The 25,128-nt window shown below is 34.4% G+C and overlaps 1 pseudogene; it reads left to right on the top strand.

The window, feature by feature from the left end:
• The first annotated feature begins 659 nt into the window (after positions 1-659).
• LOC140918760 (uncharacterized) lies at positions 660-24,999 on the top strand (annotated as a pseudogene).
• The last annotated feature ends 129 nt before the right edge of the window (positions 25,000-25,128 follow it).

Below are 25,128 nucleotides of genomic sequence, written 5' to 3'. Positions count from 1 at the left end.
TCATGCACATCAATTTAAACTCAAAGATATCTCTTAAGATAGTTTGAGTATATTGTAAAAATCCTTTTAGTTGTAAAAAATCGTTTTTGGACTAAAAGGTAACTGCAAAAATCCTTTCAAGGTTGAAAGGTGAATTCTGTAACTGATCAATAAAGATTGTGTGAAAGCAAGAACATTCTTGTGCCAATCACATTAGTGGAAAAAATCATAATTTGTGAGAACTGAATGTAGCCCATCTTGGGTGAACTAGAATATGTAACACCTCAATTTTTAACACCGAGAATGTAAATTTTTTTTTAAACAACAAAACATTTTTAGATAAAATATTCATAATCGCACTATAATTTAAATCAGAGTAAAGTATTAAAATTATTTTCCAAAAGTGATGATTAGAATCATTATTTCATTATATAAAATGGTTTCGACACAACCGACTTACTTACAGCCGAACAATTCACGTTGACTAAAACAATTACAATTGGTTCAAATACATAAATTTCATTGCGACAACAACATTTCAATAAGAAAGGGAGAATAAATAAAATTCTTAAATAAAATCCTAAGCTGATTATTAATCTAACTGAGGGTGACTGGGTATTGAGGGTCCACAAGTAGCATCAAGCCTCACTACTTTCAATTACCAATCCAAAATCATCGCTATGTCGTGTCTTCAACGTCGTTGCAATTCCAGCACGACTCAAAACAATAAGAACCTAGAGCGTAAGCCCGATCTACAATAATAGTAGAGGGTCACGATCTAAAAACAACATACACACGAAAATACAAAGCATGAAAGCATAACATGGCATGATGTGAAGTGATAAACAAACATGCATATAAATATCATCATATAACATACATGACTCGTGTGACAAAACACCCTAATACAATGCTTATATGCCAGTGCACATGATTCCAAAATTTCCACACCCTCCTCGAGGGTCGTAAATCATAAATGTACCGCCTCTCACATACCAATACTAATTACCGAGCTTCCACATATCACAAATTGATCATAGCATTTGGGCACATGTTTCTAGCTTTTTAGTTTGGTATTTTAAAAGCTCTTTATAGCTTAGAATAATATTTTTAGTCTGTTTCTAAACTTTGGGTCGAATTTGAATTATAATTTTATTATTTGCATTTTGACTCTTGTTCGTTCTATAGACCATAACTTGAGCTCTGGATATCAGATTGGCCCATACGAGTAGGCGTTGGAAAGGTAAAAATCCGAGCTACAACTTTTGTTTTGGAATAAAAGCCTAATGCCGAACTTTAGTGGGCCTAAATTACAGATTTTGTAATCTTGACTTTTGTAATAATTTTAAATAGTGGGTCACTTTGTTTTTTAAACCCTAAAGCCCAATATCGAGTAGTATATATTGACAATTTTGTTTCTTTTCTACGGATGAAATATTAGGATTCAGATTGCTACAAGAAATAAATAATTTTTATTTTAATTTCATGGAAGGCTAATTTTATAAGATTAATCAACGAGTTCAGAGTTTCGTCAACACCTTGAGATTCAGGTTACCCTGTCAATTTTGATTCATGATTATATTCCTGTTTATTTGATTATATTGATATTCTGATTGCTTAAATTGAATTTCAATAGGATCGATTAAATTTATTTGACATAATTTAGTTTCGATTTCTAATTTAATTGAATTATAATTTTGCAACGCTTGATCGTTTATTGTAATATTTTGATGATTGTGATGTTTAACCCAATCAAAGAAACCAAATTCACATAGGATTGATTACGCTTATTTGATCAATTCTATAGTCAAATAAGAATAGAATCACGAATTAGAAATTAAACTCATTGATAGAATCTGTGATAGGTCCGAAACTTGAATAAATGGATTAATCGTTTTGCTCATCTGTTAAATCAAAAATCTAAAAAAAATCCTTTTTAATTTCAACATTCAATTTAGTTATTATTATTATATCAGAAGTCCTTGCAAAACGATTCGAGTTATTACCTTTATTTATATTTTATCAATTGTATTTGACCCGTGTGCGACAGCGGATCAAATTGGCGCTGTTGCCTGGGAATCTCTAATAACAATATTAACCGATATTATGATACCCTTTTTTCAATTTTTTGAATTTTCCATATTCTCTAAAAATTCCAAAAAAATTTGTGTTTCCTTTATTTGATTTTTAAAATTTTTTGGTGGTATTTTTATATTTTTTGGATTTTATTTGATAGGGTTTTCGATTTTTCACTTCAATTTTTGTGATAGGGACATTGTTGGAATTTTCAGAATTGTGATTTTGCATTGCATTGTTATGATGATGCATGACTAGGGCTAGTTTTGTAAATCTACATTCTCTTGAACCTGAAATAGATATGACATTTCATTTACGTTGTAGACTTAATAGAGCTGGTAGTGTTAACGAGCCAGAGTCAGAGTCAGATACTGAAATTGACAACTTGCTGCAAAATATGATTGATGCAAATAATGGAACATTAAGACAACTTGTTGTATCACATATCCTGAAGCTACTGTACCATTTGAACTTAAATCTAGTTTAATACACTTGCTTCCAAAGTTTAATGTTCTTACAGGTGAGGATCCCCACAAACACTAGAAGGAATCCCATGTTGAGTGTTCTACCATGAAGCCTCAAGGAGTCACAGAAGACCACATTAAGCTGAGAACCTTCTCATTTTCACCCCAAGATGCTGCTAAGGAATGGTTATACTACCTTCAACCAGGTTTTGTTACAAGTTGGAATAATCTCAAGATATTGTTTCTAGAAAAATTATTCCCTGCCTCAGGAGCTACTTCAATCAGAAAAGAAATATGTGGCATCAAGCAGATTGACACAGAATCATTACATGAGTATTGGGAGAGATTCAAGAAATTAGTTTCTATTTGTCCTCATCACCAGATTTCTGAACAATTTCTCATCAAGTATTTTATGAAGGCTTGATACCTATGGATAGAAGCATTTTGGATCTTGCTAGTGGGGGAACACTTGTTGATAAGACCACATAAGCGACAAAGGCTTTGATTGAGAACGTGTCTATTAATTCTCAACAATTTACAACTAGAAGCAATTCAACAGTGTTGACAATGGGTGTGAATGAAATTCAAGCTTCTTCCCAAGAATTTAGAAGGCAGACTTGATGAGCTTACATCTTTAGTAAAAAAATTGGCAATGGGTAAAACCCAAGCAGTGGTTTGTGGTATTTGCACTTCTCTAGAGCATCCTTCAGATTCATGTCCTACATTGCAAGAAGATCCGATTGCTGATGCTCCTAAAGCATATGCATCAAATATATACAAACCACAAGCCAATTATGATTTGTCATATAACAGGTACAATCCTGGTTGGAGAAACCATCCCAACCTGAGATGGAGGAATTCATCTGCACAACAGCAACCTAGGCAGCAACAGCACCAAAATATTTCTCAACAGCAAAACAATGCACCTTCATTAGAGGACCTCATTAAGCAGATGTTCGTCTAGGATCTCCAATTTCAAAAAATAATAGATTCCACCATTCAAAATTTAGAAACAAAGATTGGTGAGCTAGCCACTTCAATTAATCAATTGCAGACTCAGGGGTCGAATCAATTGCTTGCAAAGTCAGTGGTAAATCCAAATGCTCCCAATGTTAGTGCCATTACATTGAGGTTTGCGAAAGCTGTTGAAATACCAAAGGTACTTGAAAATGTAGTGAAAAATAACAAAGTTGATGATACCTAAAACTATTGATGTTGAGAAAAATATACCACTTCCTTTTCCTCAAAGGGCAGTGAAGACTAAGAAAATGGACGAGGTAGATAAGGACAAGGAGATCTTGGATACATTTAGAAAGGTGGAAGTTAACATTCCCCTCCTTGAAGTAATTAAACAGATTCCAAGATATGCAAAATTTCTAAAAGATTTGTGCACACACAAGAGAAGGTTAAAAGGTAGTGAAAGGGTAAACATGGGGCGAAATGTTTCAGCCCATGCCTTAGAAATGCAAAAATCCAGGAACTTTTTCCATTCGATGTACCATAGGCAATAGTCAATTTGAAAATGTTATGTTAGATTTAGGAGCTTCCATTAATGTTATGCCTACATCTATTGTTAACTCTCTTGCTCTTGGACCTTTATAGAGTACATGTGTTACCATTCAATTGGCGAACATGAGCAATGCTCGTCCTACTGGACTGGTGGAGGATGTACTTGTTCGAGTTAATGAATTGATATTTCTTGCAGATTTTTACATTCTGGACATGGAGGGAGATAATAAGTCCAACAGGGCGCCTATCATCTTAGGCAGACCATTCTTAAAAACTGCTATAACAAAAATTGATGTGCATGCTGGAACTCTATCCATGGAATTTGGTGATAGCATTGTAAAATTTAACATCTTTGATGCTATGAAACACCCCATGGAAGAGCATTCTATTTTTCAAATTGAATTGCTTGTTGATTTGGTTGATGACACTTACCCTGATATGTTTGATACTAATTTTCCTTCATTGTCTGGTTTTGATGATAGTTATACTTGTGAATTTTGTACAGATACTCAATTGTGCTATGTGTGTGCTGAGATCGAAGCTGCCTTACAGATTGATCATTGTGCTAATATTGATATTTCTACTAACATAATTGATTTTGCAAACTTAGCTTCGTCCAATGGTGTTGTTCCCTCCATTGAACAACCACCGACTATAAAGCTTAAACCACTTCCTGAAAATTTGAAATATGCATATTTAGAAGGAAGTGGCAAGTTACTTGTGATTATTTCAGCCAAACTTGAAGATGATCAAGAAGATAAGCTGTTGCAGATTTTGAGAAAACACAAGAAGGCAATCGGATGGACCTTGGCTGATATTCCTAGTATTAGCCCATCCATGTGTATGCATATGATACTATTGGAGGATGGGGTAAAATCATTCAGGCAACCCCAAAGGCGACTTAACCCATTAATTTTGGATGTTGTAAAAAAGGAAGTGACAAAGCTCTTGCAAGCAGACATTATCCCCACACGTGTGCAGAACAATTGGAGGTTATGTATCGATTACAAGAAACTAAACCAGGCATAGAAAGGATCATTTTCCTTTACCATTCATTGATCAAATGCTTTAACGGTTGGCTGGTAAATCATATTTTGTTTTCTTAATGGTTTTTTTGGTTATTTTCAGATCCATATTGCACCAGAGGACCAAGAAAAGACCATGTTCACTTGCCCTTTCGGCACATTTTCCTATAGGAGGATGCCATTTGGCATATGCAATGCTCCTGACACTTTCCAACGATGTATGATTAGTATTTTCTCTGACTTGTTAGAAAATTGTATTGAAGTTTTTATGGATGATTTAACTGTGTATGGTTCCTCATTTGATGCATTGTTGAACAATTTAGATAGAGTTTTGCACAGATGTATTGAAACTAACCTTGTATTGAATTATGAAAAATGTCATTTTATGGTTGAACAAGGCATAGTTTTGGGACATGTGATCCCTAAAATTGGGATAGAAGTGGATCCTGCCAAGATTGATGTGATTTCTAATTTTTCTTACCCATCTTGCATCCGCGAGATTCGTTCTTTTCTTGGCCATGGAGGTTTTTACAGGCGCTTTATCAAGAATTTCAGCAAGATAACTCTTCCATGTATGTTTGATTTCTTAAAGGCAACACTGACCTCTACTCCCATAATTCAGCCACCCAATTGGACCCTCCCTTTTGAAAGTATGTGTGATGCAACTAACTAAGCAGAGGGAGTAGTCCTTGCACAAAGGGTTGGTAAGGTTGTCCATGTTATTTATTATGCTTCTACGACTTTAGATTCGGCACAAGCTAATTATACTACCACTGAAAAGGAACTATTAGCTATTGTTTTTGCACTTGATAAGTTTAGATCATATTTGCTAGTTCGAAGGTAGTTTTTTTTACTGACCATGTAGCTTTGAAGTTCTTGCTGAAGAAACCAAAAGCAAAACCGAGATTGATCTGACGAATGTAATTACTCCAAGAATTTAATTTAGAGATTAAAGATAAGAGTGGAGCTGGAAATTTGGTGGTAGATCATTTGAGCAAAAAAGAAATGGATGAGGATCCCATCCCCATTCAAGATGACTTCCCTGATGAGCAACTTCAAGAGTTGCGTGAGGTAACTCCTTGGTTTGTTGATTTTGTTAATTATCTAGTTGCTGGAGTCTTTCCTGCAGATGCATCTAGAACACAAATACTCAAACTTAAAAGTGATTCCAAATACTATGTTGGGATGCATCCATAACACAAATACACAAATTTAAAAGTGATGCCACATATGTGTTTGAAGATGCTACCATAAAAGAACTCTCCTTGGAAAATCCCACCTACAATGAGGTTTGAACAGGGAGCTCCCTTTCCTTACTCTTATTTTATGTTACTTTCATTGAGGACAATGTGTAATTTAAGTGTGGGGGTATTATTTAGAATTTTATTTGTTATATTTCAAATTTTATTATTTAGGATTTTATTTGTTTTAGGATTATATTTGTTATATTTAAAAAAATAATTAAAAAAATACAAAAACAAAAATGGACATTGCACTGCATGCTTTTTCATCAGATTTTATGGTAGTAAATGTTGAGAGTTTGTTTAGACTGATATGATTGGATAATATATTTGCATTCTTGTTAAAATAAATTGGATTAAAATACTAAATTGTGTGTCATTTGTGATAAGTCAACAACCTTTGAGAGACTTTTTAGACTTATTATGAATGGAATACATTTTTCCATATTTTTTTTTCTTGTGTGTTATCTCACTCATGATTTCTAGTTACGCCAGAACATGTCTTGACTCTTTTTTTATTTGTTTTAGGATTATATTTGTTATATTTAAAAAAATAATTAAAAAAAATACAAAAACAAAAATGGACATTGCACTGCATGCTTTTTCATCAGATTTTATGGTAGTAAATGTGGAAAGTTTGTTTAGACTGATATGATTGGATAATATATTTGCATTCTTGTTAAAATAAATTGGATTAAAATGCTAAATTGTATGTCATTTGTGATAAGTCATCAACCTTTGGGAGATTTTTTAGCCTTATTATGAATGGAATACATTTTTCCATCCTTTTTTTTTCTTGTGTGTTATCTCACTCATGATTTCTAGTTACGCCAGAACATGACTTGACTCTATGCGCATGCATATATTGAAATGATCAAAGCATTTGTTTCTTGATTAAGCCTACCCTACAATTATCCATTTCTTTAAGCCCTTTTGAGCCTTATTATCCAATTCTTTGTTATACAAACACCCTAATTGGAACAAAATAAACCTAGGGAGGCAAAAATGACCTAAATGTTAATCCAATGACACAGATGAACTTATTGGACGTACAAGACTGGTTAAAAACCCTAATTGGACAAGAATAAGCCTAGGGAGGACGAAAATGACCTAAATATTAATCCAATGACACAAATGAACTTATTGGATGCACAAGATTGGTTAAAAACCCTAATTAGACTAGAATAAGCCTAGGGAGGATGAAAATGACCAAAATGTTAATCCAATGACACAAGCACACTTATTGGAAGAACAAGATTGGTTAAAAACCCTAATTGGACATGAGTAAGACTAGGGAGGACAAAAATGACCTAAATGTTAATCCAATGACACAAACACACCTATTGGATGCACAAGATTGCTTAAAAACCCTAAGTGGACAAGAATAAGCCTAGGGAGGACGAAAATGACCTAAATATTAATCCAATGACACAAATGAACTTATTGGATGCACAAGATTGGTTAAAAACCCTAATTGGACAAGAATAAGGCTAAGGAGGACGAAAATGACCTAAATGTTAATCCAATGACACAAACACACCTATTGGATGCACAAGATTGCTTAAAAACCCTAAGTGGACAAGAATAAGCCTAGGGAGGACGAAAATGACCAAAATGTTAATCAATGGACACAAATGAATGTATTGGATGCACAAGATTGGTTAAAACCCTAATTGGACTAGCATAAACGTAGGGAGCACAGAAATGACCTAAATATTAATCCAAAGACACAAACACACCTATTGGAGGCACAAGATTGGTTAAAAACCCTAATTGGACAAGAATAAGCCTAGGGAGGACGAAAATGACCTAAATGTTAATCCAATGACACAAACACACCTATTGGATGCACAAGATTGGTTAAAAACCCTAATTGGACAAGAATAAGGCTAAGGAGGACGAAAATGACCTAAATGTTAATCCAATGAAACAAATGAATCTATTGGATGTACAATATTGATTAAAATCCATAATTGGACTAGAATAAGTCTAGGGAAGATGAAAATGAGCTAAATGTTAATCCAATGACACAAATGAACTTACTTTAATGCAGAAGATTGGTGACAACCCTAATTGGACAAGAATACGCCTAGGGAGGACGAAATTACCTAAATGTTAATCCAATGACACAATCACACATATTGGATGCACAAGATTGGTTAAAAACCCTAATTGGACCAGAAAAATCCTAGTAAGGACGAAAATGCCCTACATGTTAATCCAACGACACAAATGAACTTATTGGATGCACAAGATTGGTTAAAAACCCTAATTGGACCAGAAAAATCCTAGTAAGGACGAAAATGCCCTACATGTTAATCCAACGACACAAATGAACTTATTGGATGCACAAGATTGGTTAAAAACCCTAATTGGACCAGAAAAATCCTAGTAAGGACGAAAATGCCCTACATGTTAATCCAACGACACAAATGAACTTATTGGATGCACAAGATTGGTTAAAAACCCTAATTGGACCAGAAAAATCCTAGTAAGGACGAAAATGCCCTACATGTTAATCCAACGACACAAATGAACTTATTGGATGCACAAGATTGGTTAAAAACCCTAATTGGACTAGAATAAGCACAGGGAGGATGAAAAATACCTAAATGTTAATCCAATAACACAAACTCAGCTATTAGACGTAAAATATTATTTAAAAACCCTAATTGGACAAGAATAAGCCTAGGGAGGACGAAAATGACCTAAATGTTAATCCAATGACACACACACACCTATCGGATGCACAAGTTTGGTTAAAAACCCTAATTGGATAAGAATAAGCCTAGGGACGAGAAAATGACCTAAATGTTAATCAATTGATACAAAGACACCTATTGGATGCACAAGATTGGCTAAAAACCCTAATTTGACAAGAATAAGCCTAGAGAGAACGAAGATGACCTAAATGTTAATCCAATGACACAAATGAACTTATTGGATGCAGAAGATTGGTCAAAAACTCTAATTGGACAATCATAAGCCTAGAGTGGACGAAAATGACCTAAATGTTAATCCAGTGACACAAACACACTTATTGGATTCACAAGATTTGTTAAAAACCTTAATAGTACAAGAATAAGCCTAGGGAGGACAAAAATGACCTAAATGTTAATCCATCGAAAGTGACCATATGCCTAGGGAAGACGAAAGTGACCTAAATGTTAATCCATCGAAACAAATGAACTCACTGGATGCACAAGATTGGTTAAAAACCCTAATTGGACAAGAAAAACCATAGGGAGGACGAAAATGACGTAAATGTTAATCCAATGACACAAATAAACTTATTTGACGAACTAGATTGGTTAAAAACCCTAATTGGACTAGTATAAGCCTAGGGAGGACGAAAATGACCTTATTGTTAATCCAATGACACAAACACACCTATTGGATGCACAAGATTGGTTAAAAACCCTAATTGGACAACAATAAGACTAGGGAAGACGAAAATGATCTAAATGTTAATCCAATGACACAAATGAACTTAATAGATGCACAAGAATGGTTAAAAATTCTAATTGGACTAGAATAAGCCTAGGGAGGATGAAAATGACTTAAATGTTAATCTTATGAAATGAATGAACTTGTTGGATGCACAAGATTGGTTAAAAACCCTAATTGGACTTGTATAAGCCTAGGGAGGACGAAAAGGACCTAAATGTTAATCCAATGACACAGACACACGTATTAGATCACAAGATTGGTTAAAAACCCTAATTGGACAAGAATCAGGCTAGGGATGTTGAAAATGAACTAAATGTTAATCCAATGATACAAATGAACTTATTAGATGCACAAGATTGGTTAAAAACCATAATTGGACTAGAATAAGCCTAGTTAGTACGAAAATGACATAAATGTTAGTCCAATGACACTATTGAACTTATTTGATACACAAGAATGGTTAAAAACCCTAATTGGACAAGAATGAGCTTTAGGAGGATGAAAATGACCTAAATGTAAATCCAATGACACAAACACACCTATTGGATGAACAAGATTGGTTAACAATCCTAATTGGACCAGAATAATCCTAGGGAGGACGAAAATGACCAACAGGTTAACCTGGTGACACATATGAACTTTTTTGATGCACAAGATTGGTTAAAAACCCTAATTGGACTAGAATAAGCCTAGGGATGACGTAACTCACCTCTTGGAAGCAAAAGATTGGTTAAAAACCCAAATTGGTTAAGAACAAGCCTGGGGAGGACGAAAATGACCTAACTGTTAATCCAATGACATAAGCACACCTATTGGATGCACAAGATTCGTTAAAAATTCTAATTGGACTAGAAAAAGCCCATGGAGTACGAAATTTACCTAAATGTTAATCAAATGAAACAAATGAACTTATCGGATACAGAAGATTGGTTAAAAACCCTAATTGGACAACCATAAGCATAGGGAAGATGAAAATGTCCTAAATGTTAATTCATCGACACAAATGAACTCGTTGGATGTACAAGATAGGTTAAAACCCCTAATTGGACAAGAATAAGCATAAGGAGGAATAAAATGACCTAAATGTTTATCGAATGACACAAATAAACTTAATGGATACATAAAATTGGTAAAAATCATAATTCGACTAGAATAAGCCTAAGAAGGACGAAAATGACCTAAATGTTAATCCAATGACACAAACACACCTATTGGATGCACAAGATTGGTTTAAAAACCTAATTGGACAACCACAAGCCTAAGGAAAACGAAAATGACCTAAATGTTAATCGAATGACACAAATGAACTTATTGGATGCACAAGTTTGGTTAAAAACCCTAATTGAACTAGAATAACCCTAAGGAGGATGAAAATGACCTAAATGTTAATCCAATGACACAAATGAACTTATTGGATGCACAAGTTTGGTTAAAAACCCTAATTGAACTAGAATAACCCTAAGGAGGATGAAAATGACCTAAATGTTAATCCAATGACACAAACACACCTATTGGACGCACATGATTAGTTAATAACCATTACTGGAATAAAATAAGCCTAGGGAGGACGAAAATGACCTAAATGAACTTATTGTTTGCACAAGATTGGCTAAAATCCCTAATTTGGCTAGAATAAGCCTAGGGAGGATGAAAATGACCTAAATGACAATCCAATGACCCCAATGAACTTATTGGATGAACAAGATTTGGTAAAAACCCTAATTGGACAACCATATCCCTAGGGAAGACGAAAATGACCTTAATGTTAATCCAATGACATACATGAACTAATTGGATGCACGAGATTGGTTATAAACCCAAATTGGACAAGAACAAGCAAATGGAGGACGAAAATGACCTAAATGTTAATCCAATGACACAAATGAACTTATTGGATGCACAAGATTGGTTAAAAACCCGAATTGGACCAGAATAATCCTAAGGAGGACGAAAATGACCTAAATGTTAATCCAATAGCACAAATGAACTTATTGGGTGCACAAGATTGGTTAAAAACCCAAATTGGACTAGAATAAGCTAGGGAGGACGAAAATGACCTTAATGTTAATCAAATGAACTTGTTGGATGCACAAGATTGGTTAAAAACACTAATTGGACTAGAATAAGCCTAGGGAGGATGAAAATGACCTAAATGTTAATCCAATGACACAAACACACCTATTGGATGCACAAGATTGGTTAAAAACACTAATTGGACTAGAATAAGCCTAGGGAGGATGAAAATGACCTAAATGTTAATGCAATTACACAAACACACCTATTGGATGCCCATGATTAGTTAAAAACCCTAACTCGACAAGAGTAAGCCTAGGGAGGACGAAAATGACCTAAATGTTAATCCAATGATACAAATAAACTTACTGGATGCACAAGATTGGTTAAAAACCCTAATTGGACTAGAATAAGCCTAGGGAGGATGAAAATGACCTAAATGTTAATCCAATATTCCAAATGAACTTATTGGATGCACAAGATTGGTTTAAAACCCAAATTGGACATCACATAAGCCTAGGGAAGACAAAAATGACCTTAATGTTAATTCAATGACAGAAATGAACTTATTGGATGCACAAGATTGGTTTAAAACCCAAATTGGACATCACATAAGCCTAGGGAAGACAAAAATGACCTTAATGTTAATTCAATGACAGAAATGAACTTATTGGATGCACAAGATTGGTTTAAAACCCAAATTGGACATCACATAAGCCTAGGGAAGACAAAAATGACCTTAATGTTAATTCAATGACAGAAATGAACTTATTGGATGCACGAGATTGGTTAAAAACCCTAATTGGACTAGAATAAGCCTTATAAGGATGAAAATGAACTAAATGTTAATCCAATGACACAAACACACCTATTGGATGCACCAGATTGTTTAAAAACCCTAATTGGACAAGAATAAGCTTATGGAAGACGAAAATGACCTAAATGTTAAAAACCATAATTGGACAAGAATAAGCCTAGGGGGGACGAAAATGACATAAATGTTAATCCAATGAGACATATGAACTTATTAGATGCACAAGATTGGTTAAAAACCCTAATTGGACTAGAATAAGGCTAGGGAGGAAAAAAATAACCTAAATGTTAATCCAATGACACAAAGTCACCTATTAGATGCACAAGATTGGTTAAAAACCCGAATTGGACAAGAATAAGCCTAGGGAGGACGAAAATGAACAAAATGTGAATCCAATTACACAAACAGACGTATTAGATGCAAAAGATCAGTTAAAAACCGTAATTGGACTAGAATAAGCCTAGGGAGGACGAAAGTGACCTAAATTTTAATCCAATGACACACACACACCTATTGGATGCACAAGATCGTTTAAAAACCCTAACTAGACAACCATAATCCTAGGGAAGACGAAAATGACCTAATTTTTAATCCAATGACACAAATGAACTTATTAGATGCACTAGATTGGTTGAAAACCCAAATTGGACAAGAATAAGCCTAGGCCTAGGGAGGACGAAAATGACCCAAAGCTTCATCCAATGACATAAATGGACATATTGGATGCACAAGATTGGTTAAAAACCCTAATTGGACAAGAATAAGCGTAGGGAGCACGAAAATGACCTAAATGTTAATCCAATGACACAAATGAACTTATAGGATACACAAGAGTGATTAAAAACCCGAATTGTACTAGAATAAGCCTAGGGAGGACGAAAATGACCTAAATGTTAATCAAATGACACAAATGAACTTGTTGGATACACAAGATTGGTTAAAAATCCTAATTGGACTAGAATAAGCCTAGGGAGGACGAAAATGACCTAAATGTTAATCCAATGACACAAATGAACTTATTGGATGCACAAGATTGGTTAAAAACCCTAATTGGACAAGAATAAGCTTATGGAAGACGAAAATGACCTAAATGTTAATCCAATGACACAAATGAACTTATTGGATGCACAAGATTGGTTAAAAATCCTAATTGGACTAGAATAAGCCTAGGGAGGACGAAAATGACCTAAGTGTTAATCCAATGACACAACCACACTTATTGGATGCACAAGATTGGTTAAAAACCGTAATTGCACAAACATAAGCCTAGTGAAGATAAAAAATGACCTAAATGTTAATAAATCGACACAAATGAACCTACAAGATGCACAAGATTTGTTTAAAACCCTAATTGGACAAGAATAAGCATAGGGAGGACGAAAATGACCTAAATGTTAATCCAATGACACAAATGAACTTATTGGATGCACAAGATTGGTTAAAAATCCTAATTGGACTAGAATAAGCCTAGGGAGGACGAAAATGACCTAAATGTTAATCCAATGACACAAATGAACTTATTGGATGCACAAGATTGGTTAAAAATCCTAATTGGACTAGAATAAGCTTATGGAGGACGAAAATGAAGTAAATGTTAATCCAAGGACACAGACACACCTATTGGATGCACAAGATTGGTTAAAAACCCTAATTCGACAACCATAAGCCTAGGGAAGACGAAAATGACCTAAATGTTAATCCAATGACACAAATGAACTTATTGGATGCACAAGATTGGTTAAAAACCCTAATTGGACAAGAATAAGCATAGGGAGGACGAAAATGACCTAAATGTTAATCCAATGACACAAATGAACTTATTGGATGCACAAGATTGGTTAAAAACCGTAATTGGACTAGAATAAGCCTAGGGAGGATGAAAATGACCGAAATGTTAATCAAATGACACAAATGAACTTATTGGCTACACAAGATTGGTTAAAAACCATAATTGGAATAGAACAAGCCAAGGGAGGACGAAAATGACCTAAATGTGAATCCAATGACACAAATACACCTATTGGATGCACAAGATTGGTTAAAACCCCTAATTGGACAACCATAAGCCCAGGGAAGAAAAAAATGACCTAAATTTTAATCCAATGACTCAACTGAACTTATTGGATGCAGAAGATTGGTCAAAAAGCCTAATTCGACAAGAATAAGCCTAGGGAAGACGAAAATGACCTAAATGTTAATTCAATGCCACAAATGAACTTATTGGATGCACAAGATTGGTTTAAAACCCAAATTGGACATCACATAAGCCTAGGGAAGACAAAAATGACCTTAATGTTAATTCAATGACAGAAATGACCTTATTGGATGCACGAGTTGCTTAAAAACCATAATTGGACTAGAATAAGCCTTGGGAGGATGAAAATCAACTAAATGTTAATCCAATGACACAAACACACCTATTGGATGCACCAGATTGTTTAAAAACCCTAATTGGACAGCAATAAGCTTATGGAAGACGTAAATGACCAAAATGTTAATCCAATGACACAAATGAACTTATTGGATGCACAAGATTGGTTAAAAACCCTAATTGGACTAGAATAAGTCTAGGGAGGACGAAAATGACCTAAATGTTAACCCAATGACACAAATGAACTTATTGGATTGGTTAAAAACCCTAATTGGACTAGAATAAGTCTAGGGAGGACGAAAATGACCTAAATGTTAATCCAATGAAACACACACACCAATGGATGCACAAGATTGGTTAAAAACCATAATTGGACAAGAATAAGCCTAGGGAGTACGAAAATGATGTAAATGTTAATCCAATGACACATATGAACTTATTAGATGCACACGATTGGTTAGAAACCCTAATTGGACTAGAATAAGCCTAGGGAGGAAGAAAATAACCTAAATGTTAATCCAATGACACAAAGTCACCTATTGGATGCACAAGACTGGTTAAAAACCCGAATTGGACAAGAATAGGCCTAGGGAGGACGAAAATGACCTTAATGTTAATTATATGACACAGATGAACTTATTGGATAAACAAGATTGGTTAAAAATCCTAATTGGACTAGAATAAGCTTAGGGAGGGTGAAAATGACCTAAATGTTAATCCAATGAAACAAACACACCATTGGATGCACAAGATTGGTTAAAAACCCTAATTCGACAACCATATGCCTAGGGAAGACAAAAATGACCTTAATGTTAATCCAATGACACATATGAACTTATTGGATGCACAAGATTGTTTAAAAACCTAATTCGACATGAATAGGCATAGGGAGGACGAAAATGACCTAAATGTTAACCCAATGACACAAATGAACTTATTTGATGCACAAGATTAGTTTAAAACCCTAACTGGACAAGTATAAGTAGAGGGAGGATAAAAATGACCTAAATGTAAATCCAATGACACAAACACACCTATAGGATTCACATGATTAGTTAAAAACCTTAATTGGACTAGAATAAGCCTAAGGGGGACAAAAATGACCTAAATATTAATCAAATGACACAAATGAATTTATTGGATACACAAGATTGGTTAAAAACCCTAATTAGACTAGAATAAGCCTAGGGAGGACGAAAATGACCTAAATTTTAATCCAATGACACACATACACCTATTGGATGCACAAGATTGGATAAAAACCCTAACTGGACAACCATAAGCCTAAGGAAGTCGAAAATGACCTAATTTTTAATCCAATGACACAAATGAACTTATTGGATGTACAAGATTGGTTGAAAACCAGAATTGGACAAGAATAAGCCTATGCATAGGGAGGACGAAAATGACCCAAATGTTCATCCAATGACACAAATGAACATATTGGATGCACAAGATTGGTTAAAAACCTTAATTGGACAAGAATAATCGTAGGGAGGAAGAAAATCACCTAAATGTTAATCCAATGACACAAATGAACTTATCGGATACACAAGATTGGTTAATAACCCTAATTGGACTAGAATAAGTCTAGGGAGGACGAAAATGACCTAAGTGTTAATCCAATGACACAAACACACCTATTTGATGCACAAGATTGGTTAAAAACCCTAATTGCACAACCATAAGCCTAGTGAAGATGAAAATGACCTAAATGTTAGTCCATCGACACAAATAAACTTACATGATGCACAAGATTCGTTATAAACCCTAATTGGACAAGAATAAGCATAGCGAGGACGAAAATGACCTAAATGTTAATCCAATGACACAAATGAACTTATTGGATGCACAAGATTGGTTTTAAATCCTAATTGGACTAGAATAAGCATAGGGATGATGAAAATGACCTAAATGTTAATCCAATGAAATAAATGAACTTATTGGTTGCCCAAGATTGGTTACAAACCCTAATTGGACTAGAATAAGCTTATGGAGGACGAAAATGAAGTAAATGTGAATCCAATGACACAGACACACCTATTGGATACACAAGATATGTTAAACACCCTAATTGGACAACAATAAGCCTAGGGAAGACGAAAATGACATAAATGTTTATTCAGTGACACAAATGAACTTATTGGAAGCACAAGATTGGTTAAAAACACTAATTCGACAAGAATAAGCCCAGGGAGGACGAAAATGACCTAAATTTTAATCCAATGACTCAAATGAACTTATTGGATGCACAAGATTGGTTAAAAACACTAATTCGACAAGAATAAGCCCAGGGAGGACGAAAATGACCTAAATATTAATCCAATGACACAAATGAACTTATTGGATGCACAAGATTGGTTAAAAACTGTAATTGGACTAGAATAAGCCTAGGGAGGATGAAAATGACCTAAATGTTAATCCAATGACACAAACACCGCATCTATTGGATGCACATTAATAGTTAAAAACCATAATAGGGCTAAAATAAGCATAGGGAGGACAAAAATGACATAAATGATAATTAAATGACACAAATGAACTAATTGGATACACAAGATTGGTTAGAAACCATAGTTGGACTAGAATAAGCCTAGGGAGGACGAAAATGACCTAAATATTTATCCAATGACACAAACACACCTATTGGATGCACAAGATTGGTTAAAACCCCTAATTAGACAACCATAGGCCCAGGGAAGACGAAAATGACCTCAATATTAATCCAATGACTCAAATGAACTTATTGCATGCACAAGATTGGTTAAAAACCCTAATTCGACAGAAATAAGCCTAGGGAAGACGGAAATGACCTAAATGTTAATCCAATGCCACAACTAAAATTATTGGATGCACAATATTGGTTAAAATCCCAAATTGGACATCTATAAGCCTAGGGAAGACAAAAATGACCTTAATGTTAATTCAATGACAAAAATGAACTTATTGGATGCACAAGATTGGTTAAAAACCCTAATTGGACAAGAATAAGGCTAGGGGGGACGAAAATGACCTAAATGTTAATCCAATAACACAAATGAACTTACGGGATACACAAGATGTGTTAAAAATCCTGATTGTACTAAAATAAGCCTAGGGAGGACGAAAATGACCTAAATGTTAATCAAATGACACAAATGAACTTATTAGATACACAAGATTGGTTAAAAACCCAAATTGGACTAGAATAAGCCTAGGGAAGACGAAATGACCTAAATGTTAAACCGTCGACACAAATGAACTTACAGGATGCACAAGATTCGTTTAAAACCCTAATTGGACAAGAATAAGCATAGGGAGGACGAAAATGACCAAAATGTTATTCCATTGATACAAATGAACTTATTGGATGCACAAGATTGGTTAAAAACCCTAATCTGACTAGAATAAGCCTTAGGAGGACAAAAATGACCTAAATGTTAATCCAACGACAAAAACATACCTATATGATGCACAAGATTGGTTAAAAACCCTAATTGGATTCAAATAAGGCTAGGGAAGACGAAAATGACCTAAATGTTAATCCAATGACACAATGAACTTATTGGATGCACAAGATTGGTTAAAAATCCTAATTGGACTAGAATAAGCATAGACAGGATGAAAATGACCTAAATGTTAATCATATGAAACTAATGAACTTATTAATTGCACAAGATTGGTTAAACCCCTAATTGGACTAGAATAAGCCTATGGAGGACGAAAATGAAGTAAATGTTAATCCAATGACACAAATACACCTATTGGATGCACAAGATTGGTTAAAAACCCTAATTGGACAAGTATAAGCCTAAAGAGGACGAAAATGACCTAAACGTTAATCCAATGCCATAAATGAACTTATTGGATGCACAAGATTGGATAAAAACCCTAATTGGACATCCATAAGCCTAGGGAAGATGAAAATGACTTTAATGTTTATCCAATGACCAAATGAACTTATTGGATGCACAAGATTGGTTTAAAACCTTAATTAGACAAGAATAAGTGTAGGGAGGACGGAAACGACCTAAATGTTTATCCAATGACACAAACGAACTTATTGGATGCACAAGATTGGTTATAAACCCTAATTGACTTGAATTAGCCTAGGGAGGATGAAAATGACCTAAATGTTTATCCAATGACGCAAATGAACTTATTGGATGCCCCTGATTGGTTAAAAATCTAATTGGACTAGAATAAGCCTAGGGAGGACGAAAATGACCTAAATGTTAATCTGATGTTACAAATCACCTATTGGATGGACAATATTGGTTGAAAACCCAAATTGGGCAAGAATAAGCCTAGGGAGGACATAAATGACCTAAATGTTAAACAAATGACTCAAATGAACTTATTGGATACACAAGATTGGTTAAAAACCCTAATTGGACTAGAAGAAGCCTACGGAGGACGAAAATGGCCAAAATGTTATTCCAATGACACAAACACGCCTATTGGATGCACAAGATTGGTTAAAAACCCAAATTGGACAACCATAAGCCTAGGGAAGACGAAAATGACCTAAATGTTAATCCAATGACACAAATGAATTTATTGGATGCACCAGATTGGTTAAAAACCCTAATTCAACATGAATAGGCCTAAGGAGGACGAAAATGACCAAAATTGTAATCCAATGACACAAATGAACTTATTGGTTGGACAAGATTGGTTAAAATCCGTAATTGGACTAGAATAAGCCTAGGGAGGATGAAAATGACCTAAATGTTCATCCAATGACACAAACACACCTATTGGATGCACAAGATTGGTTAAAAACCCTAATTGGACAAGCATAAGCCTAGGGAGGACGAAAATGACCAAAATTGTAATCCAATGACACAAATGAACTTATTAGAAGCATAAGATTGGTTAAAATCCGTAATTGGACTAGAATAAGCCTAGGGAGGATGAAAATGACCTAAATGTTCATCCAATGACACAAACACACCTACTGGATGCACATGATTAGTTCAAAACCTTAATTAGACTAGAATAAGCCTAGGGAAGACAAAAATGACTTAAACGTAAATCAAATGACGCAAATGAACTTATTGGATACACAAGATTGGTTAAAAACCCTAATTGGACTAGAATAAGCCTAGGGAGAATGAAAATGATCCAAATATTAATCCAATGACACAAAACACACCTTTTGGATGCACAAGATTGGTTAAAAACCCTAATCGGACAACCATAAGCCTAAGGAAAACGAAAATGACGTAAATGTTAATCCAACGACACAAATGAACTTATTGGATGCACAAGATTGGTGAAAAACCCTCATTGGACTAGAATAAGCCTAGGGAGGACGAAAATGACCTAAATGTTAATCAAATGACACAAATGAACTTATTGGATATAGAAGATTGGTTAAAAACTCTAATTGGACTAGTGATCCATTGTCGCACATGGGTCAAATACAATTGATAAAATGTAAATAGAGGTAATAACTCGAATCGTTTCGCAAGGTCAACTAGAATATGTGATATAGTAATAATAACCGCATTGAAAATTGAAATTAAAGAGGGGTTTTTTAGATTTTTGTTTTAACGGATGAGCAAAACAATTAATGCACTTATTCGAGTTTCAAACCTATCACATATTCTATTAATGAGTTTAATTTCTAATTCATGACTCTATTTTTATTTGAATATAGAATTGATCAATAAGCATAATCATTCCTATGTGAATTTGGTTTCTTTGATTGAATTAAGCATCACAATCATCAAAATATTATACTTAATGATCAAGCGTTGCAAAATTATAATTCAATTAAATTAGAAGTTGAAACCAAATTTTGTCAAATTAATTTAATCAATCCTATTGAAATTCAATTTAAGCAATCAAAATATCAATATAATCAAATAAACAAGAATAGAATCATGAATAGAATTTGACAGTGTAACGTGAATCTCAAGGTGTTGATGAAACTCTGAACTCGTGGATTAATCTTATAAAATTAGCCTTCCATGAAATTAAAATAAAACTGTTTATTTCTTGTAGCAATTTGAATCCTAATTTTTCCGTCTTTATAAACAAAAACAAAACGGCCAATATATAGTACTTGATATTGGGCTTTAGGGTTTAAAAAACAAATGACCCACTAATTTAAATTATTATAAAAGTCCAGATTACAAAATCTGCAATTTAGGCCCAGTAAAGTTCGGCGTTGGTCTTTTCTTCCAACATAAAAGTTGTAGCTCAGATTTTTAGCTTTCCAACGCCTGCTCATATGCGCCAATCCGATATCCAGAGCTCAAGTTATGACCTACATAGTGAGAAAGAGTCAAAATACAAATAATAAAATTATAATCTAAATTCAACCCAAAGTTTAGAAACAAACTAAAAATATTAATCTAAGCTATAAAGAAATTTTAAAATAGCAAACTAAAAAGCTAGAATTATGTGCCCAAATGCTATGATGAAATTACCCCACACTTAAACTTTTGCACTCCGAGCAAAACAATGCATGCGATTCCAAATATTCTTATTAATGCAAAGTGGTGAGAGAAAAAAAAAATATTTCTAGCTTAAGGCAATCACAAATAGTTTTTTTTGTTACAACGAAGGCAAACAAGAGGATAAATTAACTAAAGAATGTATCATAAGTGATAGAATCCTCCCAGGATATAAAATTCTCTCAAAGTGTTTACACTCAAAGTGTTTGGGCTACTGTTTACACTCAAAGCACACCATGAAAGCTAGCACTACCATAGGCTTGACAAGCCTCTATAATCTATATTTGAAACGCATGTAGATAATGATCAAAAGGTCTTTATTTAAATTGTAACGTGGCCAAGGTAAGGGTGAGGTAATCCTAAGGAGACTAAAGCTGAAAATCAAAGAGGATAAAGGAGTAATGTTTAAGAGAAAAAAAAAACAACATTAAGAAGTAACTCAACAAAACATCCTTGATTTTTATTTTCACACTCTCTTTGCTCACAATACAATCATTTTTCCTCATAATTTTGTTTCTTTTTTTTTCTTTTTTTTTTTCATAACCCTCAAATTTAAACAAACAAGTTGAGCACCCCTACAATTATTTAAGGAAAAACTCCTTTATCCCCCAAGATTGGGTCAATTCATTATTTTTCACTTTTAGGCTTGTAATGAGCTATATAACAAAGAATAGGTTCATTAGGCTCAAAGGGGCTTACACAAATGGATAATTGTAGGGTAGCCTTATTTGGCTAGTAGCTTAATTAGAAACAAATGCCTAGATCATTTCAATAAATGCATGCGGACAAGAGTCAAGTCAAGTTCTGGCGTAACTAGCAATCACGAGTGAGATAAAACACTAGAAAACAAAATTGAAAAATGCATTCCATTCATAATAAGGCTCAAAAATCTCACAAAGGTTAATGACTTATCATAAATGATACACAATTTAGCGTTTGAATCTTGATCAATGTATCTCACACGAATCTGGTTATTCAATGATTGTTTATGAGAACATTATCTTTTCTCTCAAGAATACTTTTTCAGCTCTCTCAATGATTATGGATAATCTTTTTGGCTTTGATCTGAAAAAGCAATATCATAATGTTAACAATATGTTCTTAAGAGCTCTTCAGTGTTTTGAAGTGTATTCAAGATGTTTTTCATGTGTTGACTTGTTAATGAGAGAAAGATTGAAAACAGTTTATATAGTTTCTGAAAAACAACTAATCAATCGATTTACCAATCGATTCATTAAAGTTATAAAACAAGTCTAATCGATTTGCCAATCGATTATCGCGAGTCTTGTTTTTCTTGAATCTTGAAACTACAGAAACCAATTGATTTGCCAATCAATTCTTTTAAAAACTCTTTTCAGTAAATTATGTTCAGACTTATATGAATCGATTGCATAATCGATGTCAGGTGTTTTGTTCAAATAAAAAACATACCAATCGATTACTGAATCGATTTACTAAGTCTTATAATCGATTTACAAATACACAAAATCGATTTGGCCACAAGCTGAAAGTTCACTGTGATTTCAAAATAGTTCTTTCAATCGATTTGCCAATCGATTGTGTTCAAAGCAGTGACTTAGCTATTTTCATGTTAATCGAAGTGCCAATCGATTTGGTAGTATTTGCCTGAAAAGTTCTTACCAGATGTTTAGTTCAATCGATTTCCCAATCGATTAAAACCAAACTTAACATGATTGAAATTTTCACAATAGATTGTCCAATCGATTGTGTTTGTCACAGGTCAAGTTATTTTTCAAATATTATCTAAGCAATCGATTTGCCAATCGATTACCCTAGAAAATGGATTGTCACTGTGACTTGCCCAATCGATTTCCCAATCGATTTGTTTCAATCAGTTTTACTTTGTGATGTGTACAATCGATTTGCCAATCGATTAGCCTGTAAAACAGGTTGCCACTGACTTGTGCAATTTTCATTTCTAATTATGCTAGTCGATTGCCTAATCGATTATACAATCACAAACAGTTAGATTCCTTACAACCCTTTTGATGAAATCGATTTCCCAATCGATTTACTCAGTGAATATTCAACTTTTGTTGATTTCTTGAGTTCCAAGCAATTTGTCTCAAGTGTGTAGGGTTGGATTGTTGTTCCTGAAATCTTGCTCAATTAAAATGTTAGATTTATCATATGATGTATGAACATTGTATGTTTGTTAATTATGTCAAAATTAGGATTAAAAGGACTAAAGTCCAACAATCTCCCCCTTTTTGCATAAGTGACAATCATACAATTTTAACTTGAGTTGAGCATTTCAAGACATAATATTAACAACATTTCATAGCATCATATGTACCATTATCAGATTATAACATCAGAGTATCAGAGCATCCTAGCTTAACAGTACACATGCTATTTATCAAAAATCAGAGCATTTTAATAATTCATTCTTATCAGAGCAAAGTATCCAGAGTATCAAAATTATGCAGCAGGTACTAAGCAACTAAGCAAGTTATAATTTTTCTCCCCCTTTGTCAGTTAAGGCAAAAAGGCAGAAAAAAAATTTCCTCCCCCTATGTTAATAAACATAAGCACTGGGGATTGAAATCATAAAACATTGTGTATCAGAGCAATAAGTGAGCATATCAGACAAATGAATTCAGAGAGAGATGGACTAAACATTCTAATGCATTATAGATATAGATGAAATGAATACATCAAGTCATAACAAAACAACCCAGATCCTAAACTCCTAATCTCCTAAACTAGGCTGGTCCTCACTATTATCTACGGGAGAGGCATAGACCGCTGTATTACCTTCAGCAGGTGTCTCCTCAACGTGAGTCGCAGGGTGACCTAGGGGAGTTGGGTTAGGTTCCTCTGTTGCTTGACGACCGATGTCTGCGATGTCTTCAAATGACAGCTTGATGCCTAAGTGTGCTTGAATAGCATCCACATCCTGAACAAACTGAATTCAGGGATGCCTGGAGAGTCCTTAGATTTGCTTCCATTCTGGACTGTGATTCTAGCATCTTGGCATTGTGTGCCATCTGAGCTTCTATGAATTCCATTAACTTTGTAACAAACTCATGAGGGGTTGTTTCAGTAGCTGGTTGAGGCTGAGGTTGTGGTTGAGGTTGAGCTGGTTCAACAGAAGGCTGAGGTCTTATCCAAATACCATGTAACCTTTTCAATTGCATCTGGTTTACAATTGATTCTCCAAAAATTAGAGTGGTCTTTGCAGATTCTTCATTAACAAACGATACCTTGAAGTGTTTCAGAATCTTGGTAATTAGTTGTGGATAAGGCAGCATTAGCTTACTTTGAGAAGCTTCCAGCATGTGCCTTAGCACAATCCATGCCCAGCTCATCCTGAGCTCCTTGGATAAACCCCATAACAGTAGTATATCCAACTTCTGAACTACTGCATGGTTGCCTGATCTTGGTACAAGCATCCTGGTCAGCGTATACATCAGCATTCGATGTTGGACCTTCATTTGATCGATAGGTAATGAAATGGTTTCAACAAAACCATTAATCATCAGGTCCTTAACAGCAGTATGCCTGTCAACCGATTCTTCCCATCCTTTGTCAGCCGTATCAGCTTCAGAACTGCCGTCGATAGATTTTCTGTGAAATGGCAATCCTGATAAGGTAGAAAAATCATCAAAGGACATAGAAATCCTTTTCCCTTTGACCTGAGCCTTAAAACCTTCTTCAGTCAGCTTGAACGTTGAATAAAATTCCCTTATCAATCTTGGATAACTATCAAGAGTAGA

Source organism: Cicer arietinum, chromosome 7, assembly GCF_000331145.2.
Source record: "Cicer arietinum cultivar CDC Frontier isolate Library 1 chromosome 7, Cicar.CDCFrontier_v2.0, whole genome shotgun sequence".
Lineage (NCBI taxonomy): Eukaryota > Viridiplantae > Streptophyta > Magnoliopsida > Fabales > Fabaceae > Cicer > Cicer arietinum.
Note: the sequence above shows the minus strand (reverse complement) of the source record. Positions and strands in the feature narration are given on the sequence as shown.